Genomic DNA, 19706 nt, shown 5'->3' with positions numbered 1-19706 from the left:
AATCAAGAACATGCCCCTCATTTCTCAGGCGCTAAAGCAGGAATGGACCCCAGGGTCGGGTTAAGGCAAGGAAGGGCCCAAGGCCACCTGGACTTAGGACCAGAAATTTGGGGGTCCCCTGGGGCTCTCCTACATCCTTCCTTATCAGTGCACTTCTACATCTTTCTCTCTCAGCTCCCCATCCAGCTCATCCAAGGGGGCTGGCTTCCACATGAAGAGCCAACTCTCCACTCCCTTCTCCCACTACAGAGTTCCTACCTCAGCGGAAGGGTGGAAAGGAACAAACACCAAACACTCTATGTTCCCCAATTACTAATTTCTCCAACCCACAAGTGAAACTCTCATTCTCTCAGTCAGAAAAGTTTCAGCCAGAGGCAGTGAGGAAATCCGGTCCAGTTGAACTCAACTATAAATGACAAAACCAGTAACTCTTTTCTGCAGGTGGGTCCTTGGCTCAAAGAATACGAGTGCTAACCCAAATGCATAACTAACTAGCAGAAAGTCGGGTTAGATGAGAAGAGTTCAGGGATTAAGTCTCAGGTGGTGTGAAGGAAAGATAAACCTGGACAATCACCACAAAGAGCTATCAAGCCCCTGCGAACCCTTCTGTGTTGTCAGACCCAGCTGCGTGGTCCGATGTCGATGCAACGACGTGTACACACATTTGGCGCCTGTTCTCACTGAGGCCAGGTCAGTTACCAGGAAAAGTCCCAGATGACAGAAATCCTACATACCTTACACAAGAGGGAGGATTTTTACTATCAGGTGATGATGGACCAGGGGCTGCAATCCATTTACAGCATTCAACTCTATCTTTAAGAGATTGCAAAAAATGTCTTTAACACAGTTTTTCAGAAGAGAAAAAGTTGATACAATTCCGCTCCTCCCAACGGGGCAAGTGCTTTGACTTTCCCACGCTCCCTTTCTGTCTCCAACAGTAACACGAGTTGCTGCGTAACACAGCTGTTTAACCTGGATCGAACAAGTTTTCGTACAGAATTATGAGGAAATCTATCAATTCGCTGAACATAAACATGAGGGCTATGAAAAAGAAAACACGGCATATTTAACACAGAAGTACTCGAAAACCATGGCAGTTCCAAATTCTAAACTGTTTCACTTGAGCGTAAAATGGGCAAAGACATGCCCCACGGGGAGTGAATTTTTGGCAAGCCTAAAGGGAATAGCAACACCCCAATGCTAGTCACTTGAGGACCCTACACCTCTGAGGAGTAACGGTGACAGGAAGAATTACCCACTTCTGGCTCCTTCACTGGGGTACGGAGTTGATAGCTCAACTTTCTCTCGCTCTACCAAGGTTTTCGTATCATCGTTTAAATGACAAAAGTAGCTTTTTACCAAAAGAGAGCCCTAAGTGACCTGTACACACTCCAGTTATGAGGCACCATGGGCTGGGCTCTCTAGGATCCCTACATAAACCGCCCATACTCTCGGAACACCATCTTCCTTCTCTCTGGTTCTCGTCTCCTAACCTCTAGCAGCTTCTATGGCCAACAGGGCCCTACGACATCGGACATTCAGTACCTCCCAGACCTCATCTGCTACCTTCCCCCTGGCTTGCTGTTCCACACTGGCCTCCTTTCTAACCCCTCGACATACCAAGCTTGCTCCTCCCAGCTCCACTGCAGTGGTTTTGTTTTCTCTGCCTAGAACCTTCTTCCTCCACATACCCATGGGTAAGCCTCTGAGCCATTATCGCAACATCGGGGAGGCCTTGGCCTTTTCCAGAGAGCCCTGGATAAAGCTGCTCTTCCCCGGACTCCCAGATACTCATCCGTCTGACCTGGTTTTCTTTTTCTCCCTAGGTACCTACCGACACCTGGCATATACCTCCTTGCTCGACCTCTGTCAGCTTCCCCGCTCCGCCCCACGCGCGGGCAGCGACCTCGTTCACGGTTGTATTCCCAGACCAAAAACACCACCTAAAGTCTAGTTGGCACCTGGGCCGATTTTTGTTGATACCTAACCAAACACCCCATACTGCAAGGGCCAGGTGGACGGGAGTTGCAGGAGCGTGATCATTTCCCCAAACATTGGGAGAAATCATGCAGGGCTGGGGGAGGGAGGGGAGAAAGAACACTTTTATTCTCTCCCTGCTACCCATGGGTAGTAGATAAGGAAGGGTTTTATAGAGCAGGGATGTCAAACAGGATGGAGAAAACGGCAGAATCTCCTGTCTTACCTAGCTTGCCCCAGACAGTCACTTGATCTTGCTCAGAGAGAAGAGCCCTGAGATAATGGAGCCATCCTCTCAGACTCTCAGTAATTTTGCTCTTGCATCTACCTTAATGGTTCCCTCCACTGTACCATATAGACCTCCTATTGATGCAGAACCTCACAGTTCGTGCTGAAACATAGAAACTGCTTTCATTGCCTAGGCTAGGCTGCTGTGGTCAACCCTGTACCAGAAAACACACCAAGTTTGCACCGTGACAAAGAACTGAAGTGGCTGCTTAGGGGTTCTTCAAAACCGATGGCAAAGGACCGCCAGGGTAAAAAAATCACAGAATGTTGGTAGTGTAAATCCTCCTTCCCTATCTATCCTCGTCTCCCCAGGAGAGAAGGCAGCCCTCATTTTTCACATCTCTACTTAGAGATATTTTCAGAAACTCACAATAAATTTAATTGAGTGCACAGCAGGACTTTTTCCTCCAATTTAGTTTAAATCCTACTTAAAAAATTTTTTTCCAAGACCTCGTTGTGGACGCCTTTGCCGTCTCTTAATGGGCTCCAAACAGGGAGAGGAGTTGAAAGCTCAGGAGTTCTTAAGACTGTATTTCCTGCCACATTCCCTACCAGGGGCCCTCCTTCCACCACCATCAAAAAAGAAAGAAAGAAAGACCATTTCTCTGCATTATTTTCTTGTCACAAGCCTTTTCTTTTCCTGACTTTAAAAAAGAAGCCCGGCTGCCAAAGGAAGATGCTTAAAGACTTTTATGAATGTCGGCCTGTGAAATGCGCCTTGTCGCAAAAATGGCAAAGGATCAAATAAAAGATGTAGTCACTGAGGGGAAAGGAACAAAGAGTGGGCTGCCTTCCCCTAATGGACCCTCACCCGGTCCCTTCTTTCATCTGTCTGCAGGTAGGCGTTGAATCAGTTATGTGAGAGTATGGATAATGGAAGCAAGGAGGGAGGGAGACAGGGAGGGTGGAAGGGAGGAAGGGAGGAAGGAAGGAAGGTTGGTTGGTTCCATTAGTATATCTTCCCACAAGCAGGCTCAGTCCAAGGCCAGGAGAGGTTTTAAAGAGATTTCTAGGGGCACCTGGGTGGCTCAGCAGGTTGGGCATCTGCTTTTGGCTCAGGTCAGGATCTCAGCGCCCTGGGATTGAGCCCTGCATTGGGCTCCCTACTCAGCAGGGAGTTTGCTTCTCCCTCTCCCTCCCCCCATCATGCTCTCTCTCGCTCCCTCTGTCAAATAAATAAAATCTTAAAAAAGAGAGAGAGAGATTTCTCAGCATCCTGAATCCGTGGGCTAGGCTAGCCCCCTCTCACCTTCCAGGTCAAATTCTCAGCCCACATTTGAAAGAGGAGGAAATTCTCAATGTGAAACCCCTTTCCCATATTCTGAAAATCAACTCCCCATCCAAATGTAGGCTTTTATGCATATAGATGGCTTCCTGCAATTCTGGACTTTGCAGTTTTGCCCTTCCAGATAGCACCCAGAACTAGATGCAGATAAAGGAGAAAAACATTAGTCATTACAGACTCTTACTCATTTTACTTTTCTATGCATTAATTCTATACCAGATAAAGAATCTCCAGAAAGGCTAATGAAAGTGCATCCCTGGGACCCAAATGCTCACATACTTCTCCCTTCCACCCCCACTTTCAAGAGAAAACATTTGAGAAAAAAATAGGGGAAGTTACATGAGTAAATTTGTTAGTGCATGAGATCAAATGAAAACAAGGAATTCCCCTCCTGGACTTTAGTGGCCTAATTTAAACTCATAAAACACAAATGACTAAAATTGCTCCTGTTGATTTGTGAAATAAGAAGCAGGAAAAGTCAACTGTGTATTTCAATATTGAGAGGGCCAGGCCTGGAAGACGTGACACTTTGCAGAATAGAAATGAGAAGACCATTTCTGAGACTTTCAGGTTCAGTCAACTTTTATTCTGCGTTTCTGCCAGAAGTTCTTAGCCATCTATACTGGCAAGAGCCTATTTGGATTCAGATTCTGGGTCCACAGCTTATCAGGGGAATGAATGGCCCTAAACATGTCCCTTAGCCCTGTGCCTCAGTGTCCTCATCTACGAAATGGGCATACTCATTGCACCAGTGGGTTGTCCAGAGGATTAGACAGGACAATGCAGGCAGAGCACTCGCAAGACTGACTACCTAGAACACGGTGGCAAAGTGGGCGGTAAATGGAGGCCACCATCACCATCGCTGTTTTCCTTCATCTGATGCGAAACAGAGAGAGACCTAGAACTTAGAACGGGACCACAGGCTTTGAGACTAAACGGAAGTCTGTTCCCAAAAGGACATGGGAAGGGAACTCAAGTGTGTGAAGCACCACTATTCCGGCGACCACAGCATGTGCCTTACTCGTGTTCTCTCATTTCATGCAACAGTCCTACGAGCTAGTTTGGACTGACACTCCACTTACTCCAGGGCCTAGGGAAATAAATGGAGTAGTTTACTCAACCAGCAAGGGGCAGAATGAGCTTGGGGCACAGGTCTACTTGTTTCCAAAGCCTGGGCCTCTCGGGGAGCAAACACTTCAATGGGTGCTGTGAACAGGCACCTTCTTGGGGTCATGGTAACCACTGTCACATACTTGATACTCGCTAGAAAATGCCTGGAAGTTTGGAGATTTTTTCCCCAAGTAATCAGAACTTTGAAAACACCCTGGAAGGTTTCGCTGGGCCCTACAAACTCAGCTCAGTTTCTCTCATTTTTAAGAACTTTAGTCTCACTTTTTATAGATGTCACACAAATCCTAACTGACAGAAATCGATGGGCTTTCATTTAAAAAGTCTTTATCCATCTGCTTTTGGGAGAGGTGGGAAAACTAAAGCATTCCTCCAAGGCTGCCACCAGCAATGGGCTTTTAGTAGAATAGGTTACTTAAGGAGAATCAAAGTCTTCCAAGGCAGGAAAGGAAGATCCTTTAAGATAAAACCTTACCTTGCTTTTCATAATCAATGATTCCACCTTCTACCTTCAAGTAAGCAGTTAAACTTCGTTTTTAAGCAAGGTATTACTTTATTAGGTTGGCAACGTGAACTAAAGCAACAAGAAACTATTTTGCTATTGGTTAAGCGACTGCCTTCGGCTCGGGTCATGATCCTGGGAGTCCCGGGATCGAGTCCCGCCTCGGGCTCCCTGCTCAGCAGGGAGTCTGCTTCTCCCTCTCCCACTCCCCCCTCTCAGGCTCTATCTCATTCTCTCTCTCAAATAAATAAATAAAATATTTAAAAAAAATATATATATATAACAAAGAAGGACAAAATGTCCCAAATATTATACTGACTTACAAAAGTACACTGTATTCAATTTTATATGCATCTAATCTGTGCCCTTAAGAACTAAAGAAAGAAAATCAACTATGTAAGCACTCTAATCATCTAGTTACATGACCGCATTATTTAGTTAATAATATATATGTATTTTTCATTTTATGTTTTAGATTGTCCTAAATACTCTGGAATGTATAAACCAGAATCAATATAGGATTGAAAGGCAATAGGTTACAGTTGAAAACTTAGGAACTTGAGCTAGGAAATGTCCAAGATTAGATCACTTACATTCTTTAATGTAATATTTTAGAATTGTTTTATATTGTTTTTTTTTCCCTTAATTTTTCCCTCCCCCAAAAAAACCAGTACCAGGTAGGTGGGTTTAGCATGTTAACCCATGGAAATGAGGGTTTCCATGTTTTTACTGGGATCAAGATTTGGTATAGTTCCCCAGCTCCCTATCTAAATTGAAGGCAGTTCACAAAATATGTAAGTATTTTACTTTGCATATCCTCCTTAGTAATTTAAAATATTCTCGATTTAAAAAATACTCAATGATTATATTCAAATTTGGCTAGTTTCCTCTCCTGAATGAAGACATCAGTTCTCCAAATACTGATTGCACAATCAAAATTGTTTAAGAAATTCTCATGCTTGTGAATATAAAAATGATAACTAATAAGTAAGAAAAACCCAATGGGCAGAAAAACTTTCATTATTGATAGTGGTCTGAGATTGATGGGAGGGAATAAGTTTGAAGATGGAGATCAAAGAGAAATAAATCAAGGATCCTTAAGTGAGTTCAAAAAATAACATGTCTACTAGTAATTGACTGAAATGGCAAGCGAATACATAAGTAATACATCAGACAGAGATAAGTGCGAAGAAGAAAAATCAAGCAGAGTAGAGGAATAGCAAATTTGGGAAGCAGAATGGGAAGGCTGCTGTCTGCTTGGCATAAATGAAATTTTTAGCCCTAGAAATACATAGTTATTAGACGCCTTATATACTTTTTTGAAAAGTGCTGTTAAAAGTAGCCTTTTGTGCATTCAGAGTCGTGCAGCTCAAGTCCCACAGGCTGTCTGAATTCCCCCAAGGGGCCCCTGCTTTGTCCCAGTGTGGCTCCCAAGCCAGGGAGCTCACTCCTTCCACAGTGACCCAGGCCCTTAGCAGAGCCCAGACCTCCTGCTGGGTTAGGGGCCCAGAAAATGGTCTAAGAAGAAGACTTTCCTGCCTGCCACTCAAGATCGTTTCCTTGGGACTAAGCAAAGAGTTGTTTTGTGTGTCTTAATTTTTCAAGGTAAAGAAGTCAGGCTGACTGCTGATGGACATCAACGCTGGGAAGCCTGAAAAGAGATTAATAGCCTCTCAGACCCCCAGATCTCCCACACTCCCATCCAGGAGAACTTGATGTAGGCATTCCACAGCAGGCCCCTGATGTCCCCAGCTTCCGATGACACGAGGGCACAGGGTGACTAGGAATCAGGTAAATAGCTGACCCGCCCCTCTCACTCAGTCGAGAGTCCCAGGGCCCCATCTCCAGGCATCTCTCGTACCTGCAGTGGGCTCATTAAGAGCAGACTGCAATGAGCCTGCTTGCTTTCAACCCTGGGCTCTACTACACTTCCTGGCTGTGTCACTCTGGGCAAGCTGCTTCACCATTCTGTGCATCAGTTTCCCCATGTCAAGTGGGGATGACGATCACATTGGCGACACTCAGTTTTTGTGAGGCTTAAATAAGTTGATATATGTAAAGCATTTTATACCCCTATGTGCCAGGAACTGCTCTAGAGGTCAGTGATTCATTTACAGCGGTGCCTGGCATAGAATATGAACCCCAGGTGTATCAGTAATTAGAGGTCCACAAACCCTTATCTGACACTCTGGTGATTATGATGATGATATGATAAAAGATGACAGGGTGACTATCCTACCTATAAAAAACTCCGGGGGAGGGGGGGGATCCTGGTACAGCACTCCGTAATCAAACGCATTACTATTTCTACAGTAAAACATACAAACATTGGTACTAAGTGGGATAAATAAAGACTATAGCCTTCCATCGGTTCAGGTCAGGATTTACTACCAAGCTTTTCACGTGACAGTCGTTTGGTTTTCAGAGCTTTCTGGATTTCAGAAGAGATGTTGGATCTATATATATAAAGCAAGGGGCAAAACCCATTGAAGTCTTCTCTTCCTTTCTGACTTCCGGACGTGGTTAATGACCAAATAAATAGTCAAAACCACTTAGGAGTGGAAAATAGGAAGCCCTTCAGGCATGGAAAATTCATGACTGCATAATTAATCTAATGCCAAATATGATCTAAACAACCCCTTCCCCCCCTCCCCAAATACAGCGCACCATAAGATACTCAGTCAACCAAGTCATTTCTACAAACAGGTCGCAAGTAATCTTGAAGGGTTTTCCAAAGTACTTTTTGAATATAGGAGAAAAATCCTTACATTTTACCACGATTTTCACAGTACGACCTTATCTTTCCCACAGGAAACAGACAAGCTATGAAATGACAAATACTTGACTTAAAAACGTGTACCTTCAAAGCAAACCGTATCCTCTGCAACCAGCGTAAGGGAGATGAGCCAAAGTTATGCCAAAGTGGTAAAGTCTCCTGCTACCAAAGGAATGTTGCTCCACGTTGCATTTTAAGGAAAGATCTGCAGCTCTTGAAGAGTTGCACAGTAACTGGTTCAAGATGTTCTCACTGCTGGTCAGCACTGGATAAAGGATTTGCACAAACCCATGGAAGCCGACTTCTCCCGCCTCTTTATTACCCCCATATGTGGTTATTTATCTTGCCCAACTTTTCTGACCCCTTTCTATTTATTTTATACTGAAGTATCGCTTTGTTCACACCCTGTGTTTACCACTCCCATGGTGATCTGTACACAAAGGCAAGTCAGGAAGACATGAAATGAACGGAGATACTTATGTTGCTTTATGGTTTTTTCCCCTTCTCATTATCCTCCTACTCAATGAGACTGTAGTGGGAGGTCTGAATGACATTTCCAAACCGAGAACTTAAAGCTACATTTCAACACCCAACCCCTCAGTTGTCATAGGAACAACACTAGGAGGCTTATCTAGGTTCTAACAAACAGCCACTTGTTTCACGAGCAATTAAAGCTCCCCCCCAGTCGAATATATACACACAGCCATATACCCCATATACCTACCTCCCCAAAATGTAATTGGACAAAACCGTACACCACACCGAAAACTTAAGAAACAAGCCCAAAGAAACGTGTTTGGATCCCTGAATATGCAAATAGCAAATACTATTCTCAAGACATTATTTTAACCAGAATCCCTTCAGTCTGTAGCTCCACATGCCCACAAAGACATGTGCCTACCATCAATATCTTTTCCGAGTATACAAAAATATTAATACTCTCAGTAACCCCAAGTGGGGAATTCAGGGCAATGGTATTTATTGTACAGGTATTTCTAACAATTAAGAAACTGATAACAAAAGAGCAGACAGAATTAAAAACATGAGGATTTCTAAAGGAATTCTTCTGGAAGCTACTTTCTGGCATTTATTGTTTCAACCTGCTTCTATTATATTTTTGTCATTCAAAACAATGGCTTCTAAATGGATGAGTAAAACCTAAAATTTACAGAGGCTTTTTTTTCCATTAAGCATAGCAGTGTTTAGCCAGGTTATTAAATCATCATGGTTTTGCCCAAGTATTCACATGAAATTCAGAACTGAAAGTAATTGTGAATCACTGAACACAAGCTAACAGTCGGATATAAGTTACCTGTAAATATCCTAAAGCTTTGTCACCAGTTTTCTGTCCTCAAGATTCTAAACCCCACCTATTCAGGGGCTTCAGGGAACCAAGAAGCATTTTTCCCATCCTCAGCCACACCTTAATTAAGTCAAATAACTTGTAATATTCACACATTTGGATCACCAATCTGATTTATTGGAGGACCTGCCCTTAACAAGGCTATGTTCACCTTACTTGTTATTTATTTCTTCGAAAATAAATCCTTATGCAAAAGTCTTGAGAACTATTAGTCTGAGAAAAATTGATCAAGAGTTCTCAAAGTGTGTAAGACAAAAATAATTTATAGATCCTCCTAGATTCATCTCCCTCCCCTCCAACCTCATCCCACTCCAATGCCAACAGAGAGAAACTGCAACACTGCTATCCTGTTTTTTATTATACATTTCTCCCTTTCAAGTTAAGGATTTTCAGATTTTGAAATTAACAGAACGGGAAGCAAAAGTCAGACATACAGAGTCAACTTTCAATTTGGCTTACGGTTATTAAAAAACAGAAAAATAACACTGTATCCTATATAACCCCAAACTTACCACTCTGTCAATAACGGTTTCAATTATATAGAGTCACATTCATAAAGGAACATCACCAAAACTACCTATATAATCACTAGCAGTTAAGTAACATTTTTTTCCATCTGATTCTGTAAGTAGACATCACGTGATTGCTTCTATTGACCAATAAGAAAACTGGTAAGATCAGGTAGCCACCTACCCTTCTAATTATATTTTCCTATTCTACTCCACTTTCCCGGCACAATCATTCTTAAAAAGCCAAATCAAGAAATCAGATAATATAAAATGCTTAATAGAAAATTGTGGGTTTTTTACAGTTTACAAATAAGAACCTATTGTATATAACACAGGTATTCAAAGCTTTATTGTATTTTTCTGGAAATTTTCTGGAATGTTGGGGCAGCTGAGATTCAAGATTACAAAACTGAATTTGTTTCAGAGGAAGACAAACAGACGTGTGTCCACCAGTAAGAACTGCTAATCACAATCTCTCGAAATATGATAGACCATGTAGAAATATCCACCCTTTTGCTGTACTAATTGTAATCAAATAGAACAATCTTAAAATTCATGACACAAACGTAAAAAAGTCTATTACCAGCTTAATCTGCCCTTCACACATCAGTAGGAAATGTTTCCAATGCATTACTTAAACTTTCATTTTGTAGAGTTCTAACTAAAGGCTTGACATCCTTGTGTAGAGAGAGAGAGATAGGAGGGTGAGCTGAGTAATTCTGAAAGCATCCCTTCAAATATTATACATACTATTCAGACTAAATGGACATCTATACCCATGGAATGTCAATGCCCCAACTCTACCAAACAACCCATTTTATTGGTCTCTCCCCACTAAAAAGAAAAAGGGCAGGGGGGAAGCCAACTAGTTATATTACATGTATTTGTCTAAACTGGTAGAGCCCAGCTCATCTTTGTTAATAACCTGGCTTCTTCTCAGCCTTTATACTATATTCTTGGGCTACTTCTTTCTAGAATTCCTCACTCCGTTTATGTGTTCTCTGGTTCAACACAGTTGTTAGGGGTCTGTGAACAATTCTACAATTCCCACATACACCATATGATATCTATTAGGGAGCGATGCCACTTTTCACTTACCAATTCTGGATAAAGCAGTATTTCCTGGTGACAGAATGCTGCTGATTCCATTCGCTAAAACTCCCTCTTCACAGCTTGATAAACCTGATTATAAAATGTCTTTGTTCCAGATCACACGAGGCGCTTTTTCCTGCAAAAGTTTTCTAAAGCGTTAACTGCATTTCATTCCTGTTACAAAACGAATAAGAACAAGGGGGGGGGGTGTGGGAGGTGGGGAACAGGGAGTAAGTCCATACAAGTTCCTGGCAAAAAAAGAGAAAAATTTAGCTGCATTTTTCTGAGTTTAATCAGTAAGCTATATTAAAGTGACAGTTACCAGTTCGGGGAGCCAGAGTTTGACCAAGTCAGCCACCACCACTGTGGGTGTCTTCCACTGATGTGCGGACCCCAAGGAAGCAGTCACTTGGTCATCTATCACATGTGGCTGAATCACTGGACACCCGCCACCCCCCCCCACCTCTGCCCCCGTTGAGCAGCACTCCGGGCAGGAGAGTGGCTGGACACCCAAAGCGGGACCTCTTATAGGGACCCGCCAATTAGCTGCTGACCAATCACAGGCAGCACCTACTACCTAAGTCACATGACAGGGCAGTCCCTATGACTGCAGGATTTCTGAATTACTGGGGTTACACAAAGGACACTCATTCAGGAAAAGAGAAAAAAAAAAAAAAAAGCCATAAGCCGAAACAGAAAACGCCCAGGCTGTGACAACTCTGGCTTTAAAACAGAGAACACCCGAGCTTCACACAGACAGAGAGAAAGAGCCACAACCAAGCCAGGATGGAAATCAGAAGAATGCCTGGCAAATATTAAAAATTAATCCCAAAGCAGACGCTGAGTTTACAAACCCACTTCAGCTATAAATATACTCCTCCCTTCCTCTACAGTCTCCCCGACAATTTTGCATTCAAAATGGCTTTATTTTAAAAGGCTCCAGGGAACCTCTCTCCACAAAACCCGGTAGGAAAATGTGTAAGAGACATAAGTCCCCTCTCTTCCCATCCCCTCAAAATACCCCTGAAGGAGATTCAAAGTTTGCCACGAAAAAGTTTCTTAATCAAAGTGCTTTTCTTTCAAAATGGGTGGGTAGCTCCGGCAAAATTAAACACCGTCATGACAAATTTGCAGATTTGAATGGTAACTACCAAATCATATCTAGGTCTCCCCCCGCCCCCCTGCTCTCTGTCTCATGTAATCATTTTAGTCTGCTTACATCAAGAACATTCTTACTAAGTAAATGAGCCCCCCACCCAATGAACTAGCTACCAATCTGTTTTTATTTTAACACCTCCAATTTATTTCTTAAATATTTATGTCCTAGGAAAAATTCAATTGTGAAAACCTCCTACCGTTTCTTTGCCGCCGCCGCCCCCCCCCCCAATGGTACTTACAAATGTTCTTTGTTTGGATCTGTCAGTTTCTCCCCTTCCCCCTGACATCTGAAGCCAGAACATGGGCTCAACTTCATCCTTCAAACCTAAAGGCCCTATTTTGATCATGCAAGACTGCAACAGCTCTTTCTCCGAGGCAAGCCCAGAACACTGTGCTGCTTCCCATTCCCAATTTATGGAAGGAAGCGTATGTCAAACAAACCAGGTGATGACTCACACAGCCTCCCCCAGCCACATTTTCCCTAGAACGGGAGGGTAGCCTAAGTGCAGCCCATTTGGCTGTGACTCAGTTTTATTAGACTGGTGATTGTAGTTAATCTGACAAGCTCACATTTTTCCTTTATAACTTGTACATTACAGGATCAGAACACACGTTCTAAATGGGTTTCAAAGGACGGGATCCCGTAAATGAGAAAGTTGCAAGATTATTTTTAAGGTATGGCAAAGCTCTGGCTCTATTCCCAAATATTTAAAACTTTAGAGTTATCCACTGAAAATTTTTATTACAACTGAGGCAACCAAACGTTTGAGTTCACACGACAGCAGTCAACAGGTTTTATACCTTTAGGTCTGTGAGAGGCTTTCTACCATGGGGGACTCAGACTCTTTCTGTCCTGAGGACCCAAGTTCAAGTCCAAGTCTGGGGCCCACGTGGCAGGTTCTTCAGGAAGTGGTCGGGAGCATGAGAGCCACGTTGAGGCTTTCACTTTTGCATTTACTGCGATTCACATTCTAACCTGAGTGACTCGCTCAAGCACACACGTACAATACAGCCACATCACACACACACACACACACACACACACACACACACACACACACTCACTCACTCACACAGATCTGTACAGTCCTTTAATCCCAACCTGCTACGAGCGGCATAAGAAAAACTTGAAAATCATCAACTGTCATCTGTGAAAATTCCAATTAAATAAATGGGCATGCCTAAAAGTCTTCCTCTTCAGGAAAAAGTTTACTACCAAGATGGGAGTGGCATTACATGGAATAAATTGTTCCCAGGTATTACGCAGACAGGAAGAACGCAGTAATAAGAAGTGCAATTCCCCACACAAAAAATCTGGAAGGCTCGGCCTGAGCAGTTTCACTACAGTTATCTCTTTTCAGCATACTTCCTTTAACCTTGAGCAAAGTCAGCAACTGCCCGGACTGAGGCTTGGCATTTATTGTTGATGGGGAACTTATTTTGTTACGATATAGAAAATACATTCTATTTCTAGAATATATAAAACTGTTCAAATATCTAATTTTCAAATTGAGAGACGAAGCCAGAGAAAGAGCACATGCACTGAAAACAGTGAAAAAGAGTTAATTCAGGAGTTGACTATTCACTTTTCAAAAGGATTCCCTATAGGGTTTTACTGGAATAAACCCTACATTAAATTTACATATAGAATTGACTTTCGGAAATTAAACTCACACACTACAATTAAGAAGTGCATTTCCCAATTACACTTTTGAAGCCTTGGTATTTTAACTGTGGGGACATAGTTCTCGGTTATTAAAATGTATTCATACTTCAAAAGGGATGTATTAATCTAGCCACTGACTTTTTTGAGTAAAATTTTATTGGCTTAAAGAAAGTTACCTTCCTACGACACACAGAGAACATAAAATCTATAATTACATGGCTTTCAATGGAAATAAAAACAGACTATGAAAACAGAACGTTAATAAAAATCAAACACCTAAAACTTTGGCATCTAAAAGAATCTATAACATTTTAAAAGCTTGGAGCCAGACTTGCTGGGATTCGAATCCTGGCTCTACCATTCCTAGCTGTGGTACCTGGGTTAAAAATATAATATACGTAGTGCTGAACACAGTGTTTGCCCGACAGACAGTAAACACTATATAAAGGTCGGCTTTTCTTTTTTCTATTTTTTTTTTTTTTTTTTTGAGGGCATGGAGCCCAACACAGGGCTCAAGCTCATGACCCTGAAATCAAGACCTGAGCTGAGATCAAGAGTCGGACACTTAACCGACTGAGGCACCCCTAAAGGCTGGCTTTTCTATTATCATTATCACCTAATCTCTACCCTTTGGATGCTCTTTGCGCCATCACTTTAGAGTAATATACACCTTAGTCATTCCCCAAACCACATTTCTGCACGAGAAAAATACAGTTCCGTAACTTTTTTTTTGTTTAAAGAATCACTTGTAACCTATTTTACCAATGATGACAAACACCTCACCAAGCCATATTTTTGCTCCCAAAGTTTCAGTGGTTTAAAATACTCCCCTGATTTTACACCTGACATCTGTTTGGGTCTTTCTGCTTCAACTTCTCGGAATTCCCAAAATCCAGTACAGAATCGGGTCAGGACCAGCCAGGGAAGACATTCAAAAAGAACTTCCATTCCAGTCAGCCCAGATGGGTCAAGACGTGGAAACTCATCAGCCAGAAAAGAAGGTGAATGGGTCCAAGACCAGGGCGAATGCTATGGTTCTTTTGGGGGGCGAGGGGGGTGTGGCAGGGGGCCCGCAAACAGAGGTATGAGGAAGTGGTCCCAGGCTCAGAAAAAGTACCTGAGATCAAAAACTAATGATGTATTATACATTGGCTAATTGAATTTAAATACATTTTTAAAAAGTACCCGAGATCCACTGTTTATTCTCTCTACGGGGTCACAGGACATAAAACTTTACGATAGCTACCCTAAGGGAAAACCAAAGAATGGAGGGTGTGAAGGGGGTACAAAAAAAAAAAAAACCCTCAGTATGCATTCTCTCCTATGTGGTCTTTCATTAAGAAATTTCATGTCTTAAAGGAGAAAACTACATGGGTTTCCATCTGAAAACTATATGAAGAAATTCAAGCTAATCGTTTCCAGCCAGCATCTAACATATCTGAAGAATGATAAAAAGGACAGCACCAGACATTTCTGAGGCTCAGGCGAACTTTATAGATATGGGACTCCTCAAAGATGGTGCTCGACACTGCTCTGGGGGACACAAGAAGTAATTCTATGTTTTGTTCGAGGGTGAGCAACTGCTCTGACCTGTTTTATCCAGGCAACGTTTGTGAGACAGATGGTAACATAATGAGGGGGAAAGCCAGCAAAATGGAGAGAAGGTGGTTAGGATTACAAATGAGAGTTTGGGGGGAAGGTTTGATTTTGTTCCCCTGCGTGTCAGTTCCAAGATGCACAGAGACCTGATTCAACAGTTCAGTGAAAGACAGGTTTGGAGCTCCAGCAGAGAACTTCCTCTCGGCTACCACTCCTGTCCCCAGGCAATCGCTAAAATACCAAATGATCCAACTGTGTCGGGTTCCCACAAACCAGAACTACAGGTCAGGGTGCAAACAACCTGGGTCCCAGGACTGGCTCTGGGACCATCACCTGTGGGGACGTGGGAAAGTCATCTCATTTCACACCAAGGCTTTTGTTTCATCTGGAGAATGGGAATAAATGAGAAAACCCAAGGAATGAAGAGAAATTGCTGCCTCAGTAATGTTTGTCACCATGAAGGGTGAGCTGCCATCCCTGGTTACCAATCTTAAAACTCTGGCGGGGTCGGAGGGGGGGCGGGGCAGGAAACCCAACAGTCTGAGGCTTTCCAAGTCACATTGCTCTTTTGGAGGTAGAAGGTTGCAAAGCAACTTTATCACCTATGCGTTATGACGATCAAAAACATTGGACAGCTGCTAGATTCACTTTTTGATTATAACAAAGTATCCTTTGAGACCAGAAGACTACCTTTGTATACAGTATATGTGAGAGTCCCAATATTACAGAATTTTCATAGAAACCTGCCTACATGGGGATGGGGGCGCCTGGGTGGCTCAGTTGGTAGAGCATCTGCCTTCAGCTCAGGTCATGATCCCAAGGTCCTGGGATTGAGTCCCGAGTAGGGCTCCCTGCTCAGCGGGGAGTTCGCTTCTCCCTCTCCCACTCCCCCTTCCTTGTGCGCACGCTCACGCTCTCTCTCTCTCTCTCAAGTATATAAATAAAAAATCTTAAAAAAAAAAAAAAGAAACCTGCCTACGTGGCTGTGTATGGGTACACCTCTACGGACACACACAACAACTCTATCTAGACTTATATCAGGCAATCTGAATATTTCTCCTGGAGAGCTTGCCTCTCTGTTCCATGCTTTTCATGTTATATAAGCAGCCGCACTGCCCATCTTCCTGCAGCGATTTTCAGATCTAAGCAGTGTATACTTTGCTCAGAAAAGTTTATTAGTTGTCTTCTTTCCCCACCCATGTTAAAGAACGAACTGACTCAGTTTTCTGATGGCAACGCCACTGAGTGGGAGTGAGTATGGGGGTGGCAGGGTGGGAGAAAGGGGGGAGGACGACGAGGAGGAGGAGGTGGGAGCCAAGAGCTGAATCACAGCCATGTGAGTAATCTTAGGCTTTTTTTTCTTCCTAAGGGTATGAATCAAATTAAGCTTGTTTTGCTGTGGATGAAGGAAGAGGAATATAATAGCGTGAATCAGAGCAATTATCAAATATGCGGCGCTCACTGAAAATTAATTATAACCACTGCCTTCTCTCACACAGCTGCCAGAAGATGCCTGAGAGCTTCTGTTAATCAATATAATCCTGTACAAAAATTCTTAAGGGTTTGAACTTGAGTCTCACCCTCTTCCCTTTAAAAATTTCCTTTTACACATGAATTTCAGAAACAGGAATTATTTCGGAGCTTCTGTGAGATAATCTTTGGCCCTTGGAGAGCAGTGTGAAAACAACGTGGCTAATACTGGGTAGCGACCAGGTTACACACTATCTAGCCTTCAGTGCTAGAAGCCAAGTACGGAGTTTATGAAAACAATCGCTCAGAAATGAGTTTCACCTCTCCCGAGCTTTCCAAGGGGAAGGCTGCGTGCAACAACAAACCGTCGGGAAAAAGTGGGCATTCTTTTAGAATAGTTTTCGGTGCGAAGAGAGTTGCTGGACAAAATGTCTGAACTTCCTTATGCTGAAATAAGTGGATCCTCATCGTTTTAAGAATTTACGAGAAGTCAGGTTGAGAGAACGATGGACCAAAACCTATGAAATCAGTTTTTTTGGGAATGTACGTAAAGAGCAAGAACACAGCTCAGTTATTTGTAGTCAGGGTGCAGCTCTAACCAGATTCCTATAGAAAGGCACTTCCTTTTATGCCATGTTTTTGAATCCGATCTATTTAGTAATTCGTGGAATCTAAATATTACCATGAGAAAAACTTGGCCATCTAAAGAGAAAGGCACGGTATATCTATTCATCTACAGATATTCTATAGATAGGCAAGTAGCACCCGATGATTTTAGTACCCTTACAGAATATTCCACACACAGGAGCTCGAGGAGAATAGTGTCTTTATCACACTGTCACATTTTTCAAAGTTCATTTCTATTTATGGGACAGTGTCTTCTGCGCCAGCACAACCTTCTTGGGGGGGGGGTTCTCCAAATAAATTATCTCAAGAGCACTCTGAATAAGCGAAAGCTTTTAACTTTTCCATGCCTCTATGTTCCTCAATTTGAAAACTGTAATTTGAAACGACAGCTCTTTAGGGATGACAGTTTGTATGCCCAGGCTGACACACTGCCAAATCCGCCATATAACATTAATATTTTGGAGATTTTAGTCCAGATCTATTTACATAATCTAGAAGGATATATCAATAGTAGGTTCACATAAAATGAGCCAGATGTGAGGGGCACCTGGGTGGCTCAGTCGGTTAAGCATCTGCCTTCAGCTCAGGTCATGATCCCAGGGTCCTGGGATCGAGCCCCGCGAGTCAGGCTCCCTGCTCTGTGGGGAGCCTGCTTCTCCCTCTCCCTCTGCCCCTCTCCCCCCGTTCATACTCACACTCAGTCTCTTTCAAGTAAATAAATAAAAATCTAAAAAAAAAAAAAAAATGAGCCAGATGTGTTTTCAGACTAGGTAACTTGGCTATCTCTACCCCAGCCCTCCAGGTCCCTGCTACCCGAACACAGCCAAGTTAATGATATTGCTGTATTTGACTTTCTACATTTCAAGCCAGTAGTAACTCTCCTACTTACACTGTACAGTTTCTCATGCAGTAGAAATAATCTTCCCAAACCTGATGTTGTCACATCCTGACCTGTCTCTATGACAAGGGGCTAGAAGTGACCAGAAATTTTCTATTCGTATTTTAGTTCCTTCTGTTTTTTTAAACATTCTGAACAGTATTTGCAGGAGAAGACACTGAAAAATCGGTCTTATCAATTCTCAGAATTTGAGTCCCCTGAAAAAAAGTCCTTGGAGTACTTTGTGTGGGTTTTTGCTGCCCCCCACCATGACATACCAAATGTTTGGAGGTGGCAGTGGGGAGTGGGGTGGTGACCATTCTGATGTTTTTACAAATGGGAAGAACCAGGATTTTCAAAGGCATAACTGATGTTTAGTGCAGATGCATGAAGACCTTACAAATCAGTCATGAACTATGTGGAGGTGACCCGGTTCGTACCTAGCAATAGTGTAGAAGAATCAAAAACAGCAACAAAGACAACTTGCAGGCCAGGTATCCAGGAAGATGTCGTGGTGTTGGGGAGCGGGGGGAGAGGTATTGCGGAGGGGACTTGGCTGGAAGACAGGAGTAACGGGGTTGTCACAACATAGACCAAACCACAGAAGTCTGGCTTATCATAGGGAATAAATAATAGAAATGGGAAAGAGAAAACAAGAAAAGGAGGGAATGACTTCATTTAAAAAAAATACGATCTTGGAGTGCCTGGGTGGCTCAGTCGGTTAAGCATCTGCCTTCAGCTCAGGTCATGATCTCAGGGTCCTGGGATTGAGCCTCACAAGGGGCTCCCTGCTCAGCAAGGAATCTGCTTCTCCCTCTGTGCTCTCCTTCTCTCTCTCTCTCTCAAATAAATAAAATCTTTAAAGAAAGCTTAAAAACAAATATGATCTTAACGGTGAGCTTTTTGTACCAAGTCCTCTTTATTGTTATTTTTCCTATACTGTATCTCTCAGTTCACTCTCTAATGAATATACCTGATCCATCATTATCCTCCCTCCAGGATGTGGCCAAGCTATCGAAAAAGTCAGCCTGTGGAGAAACAGCTGGCAGGGTAGTGAGGGGGGCTCAGGTACCCCGGGATTAAAGGATCTGGACATATTTAAGCAGAGAGAAGGCAAGAAAGCACAGAGATACCTGACTGTTGTCTGACATGTGGGTCAGAAAAGTCCATGTAGAAAGTGGACTGAGACCCTCAGCAGAGGAGGGGCCTTAGGAAGAGCTGGACTAGGAACCTGGCAGGGATGATAAAGGGGAAGTCACCCTATCCAGTGGGTGTGGCTGACCTTCAGTCCCTTCTGACTCTGCGATTCTAGAACTAAAGAGTTTTGTAGAGCATTTTCTTACTCTTTTTTTTAAAAGATTTTATTTATTCAAAAAAAAAAAAAAAGAG

General features: G+C 42.8%; 1 long non-coding RNA gene across 2 annotated transcripts in view; it reads right to left on the bottom strand.

Moving 5' to 3' along the window:
• LOC145717862 (uncharacterized) overlaps positions 1–19706 on the bottom strand; it is a 98370-nt gene that overhangs the window by 6537 nt on the left and 72127 nt on the right. Inside the window, exon 6 of one of the 2 annotated variants that reach the window (XR_014141346.1) lies at positions 10927–11094. This is a non-coding gene — a long non-coding RNA (uncharacterized LOC145717862). Of the gene's footprint in view, positions 1–2631; positions 11095–19706 lie in introns of those variants that run through there. The other variant, XR_014141345.1, reaches the window with a different exon arrangement.

This window comes from Leptonychotes weddellii, chromosome X (assembly GCF_054177405.1).
Source record: "Leptonychotes weddellii isolate Sample4059 chromosome X, ASM5417740v2, whole genome shotgun sequence".
Classification (NCBI taxonomy): domain Eukaryota; kingdom Metazoa; phylum Chordata; class Mammalia; order Carnivora; family Phocidae; genus Leptonychotes; species Leptonychotes weddellii.
The sequence above is the reverse complement of the archived record's forward strand: the minus strand, read 5'-3'. Positions and strand labels throughout refer to the sequence as shown.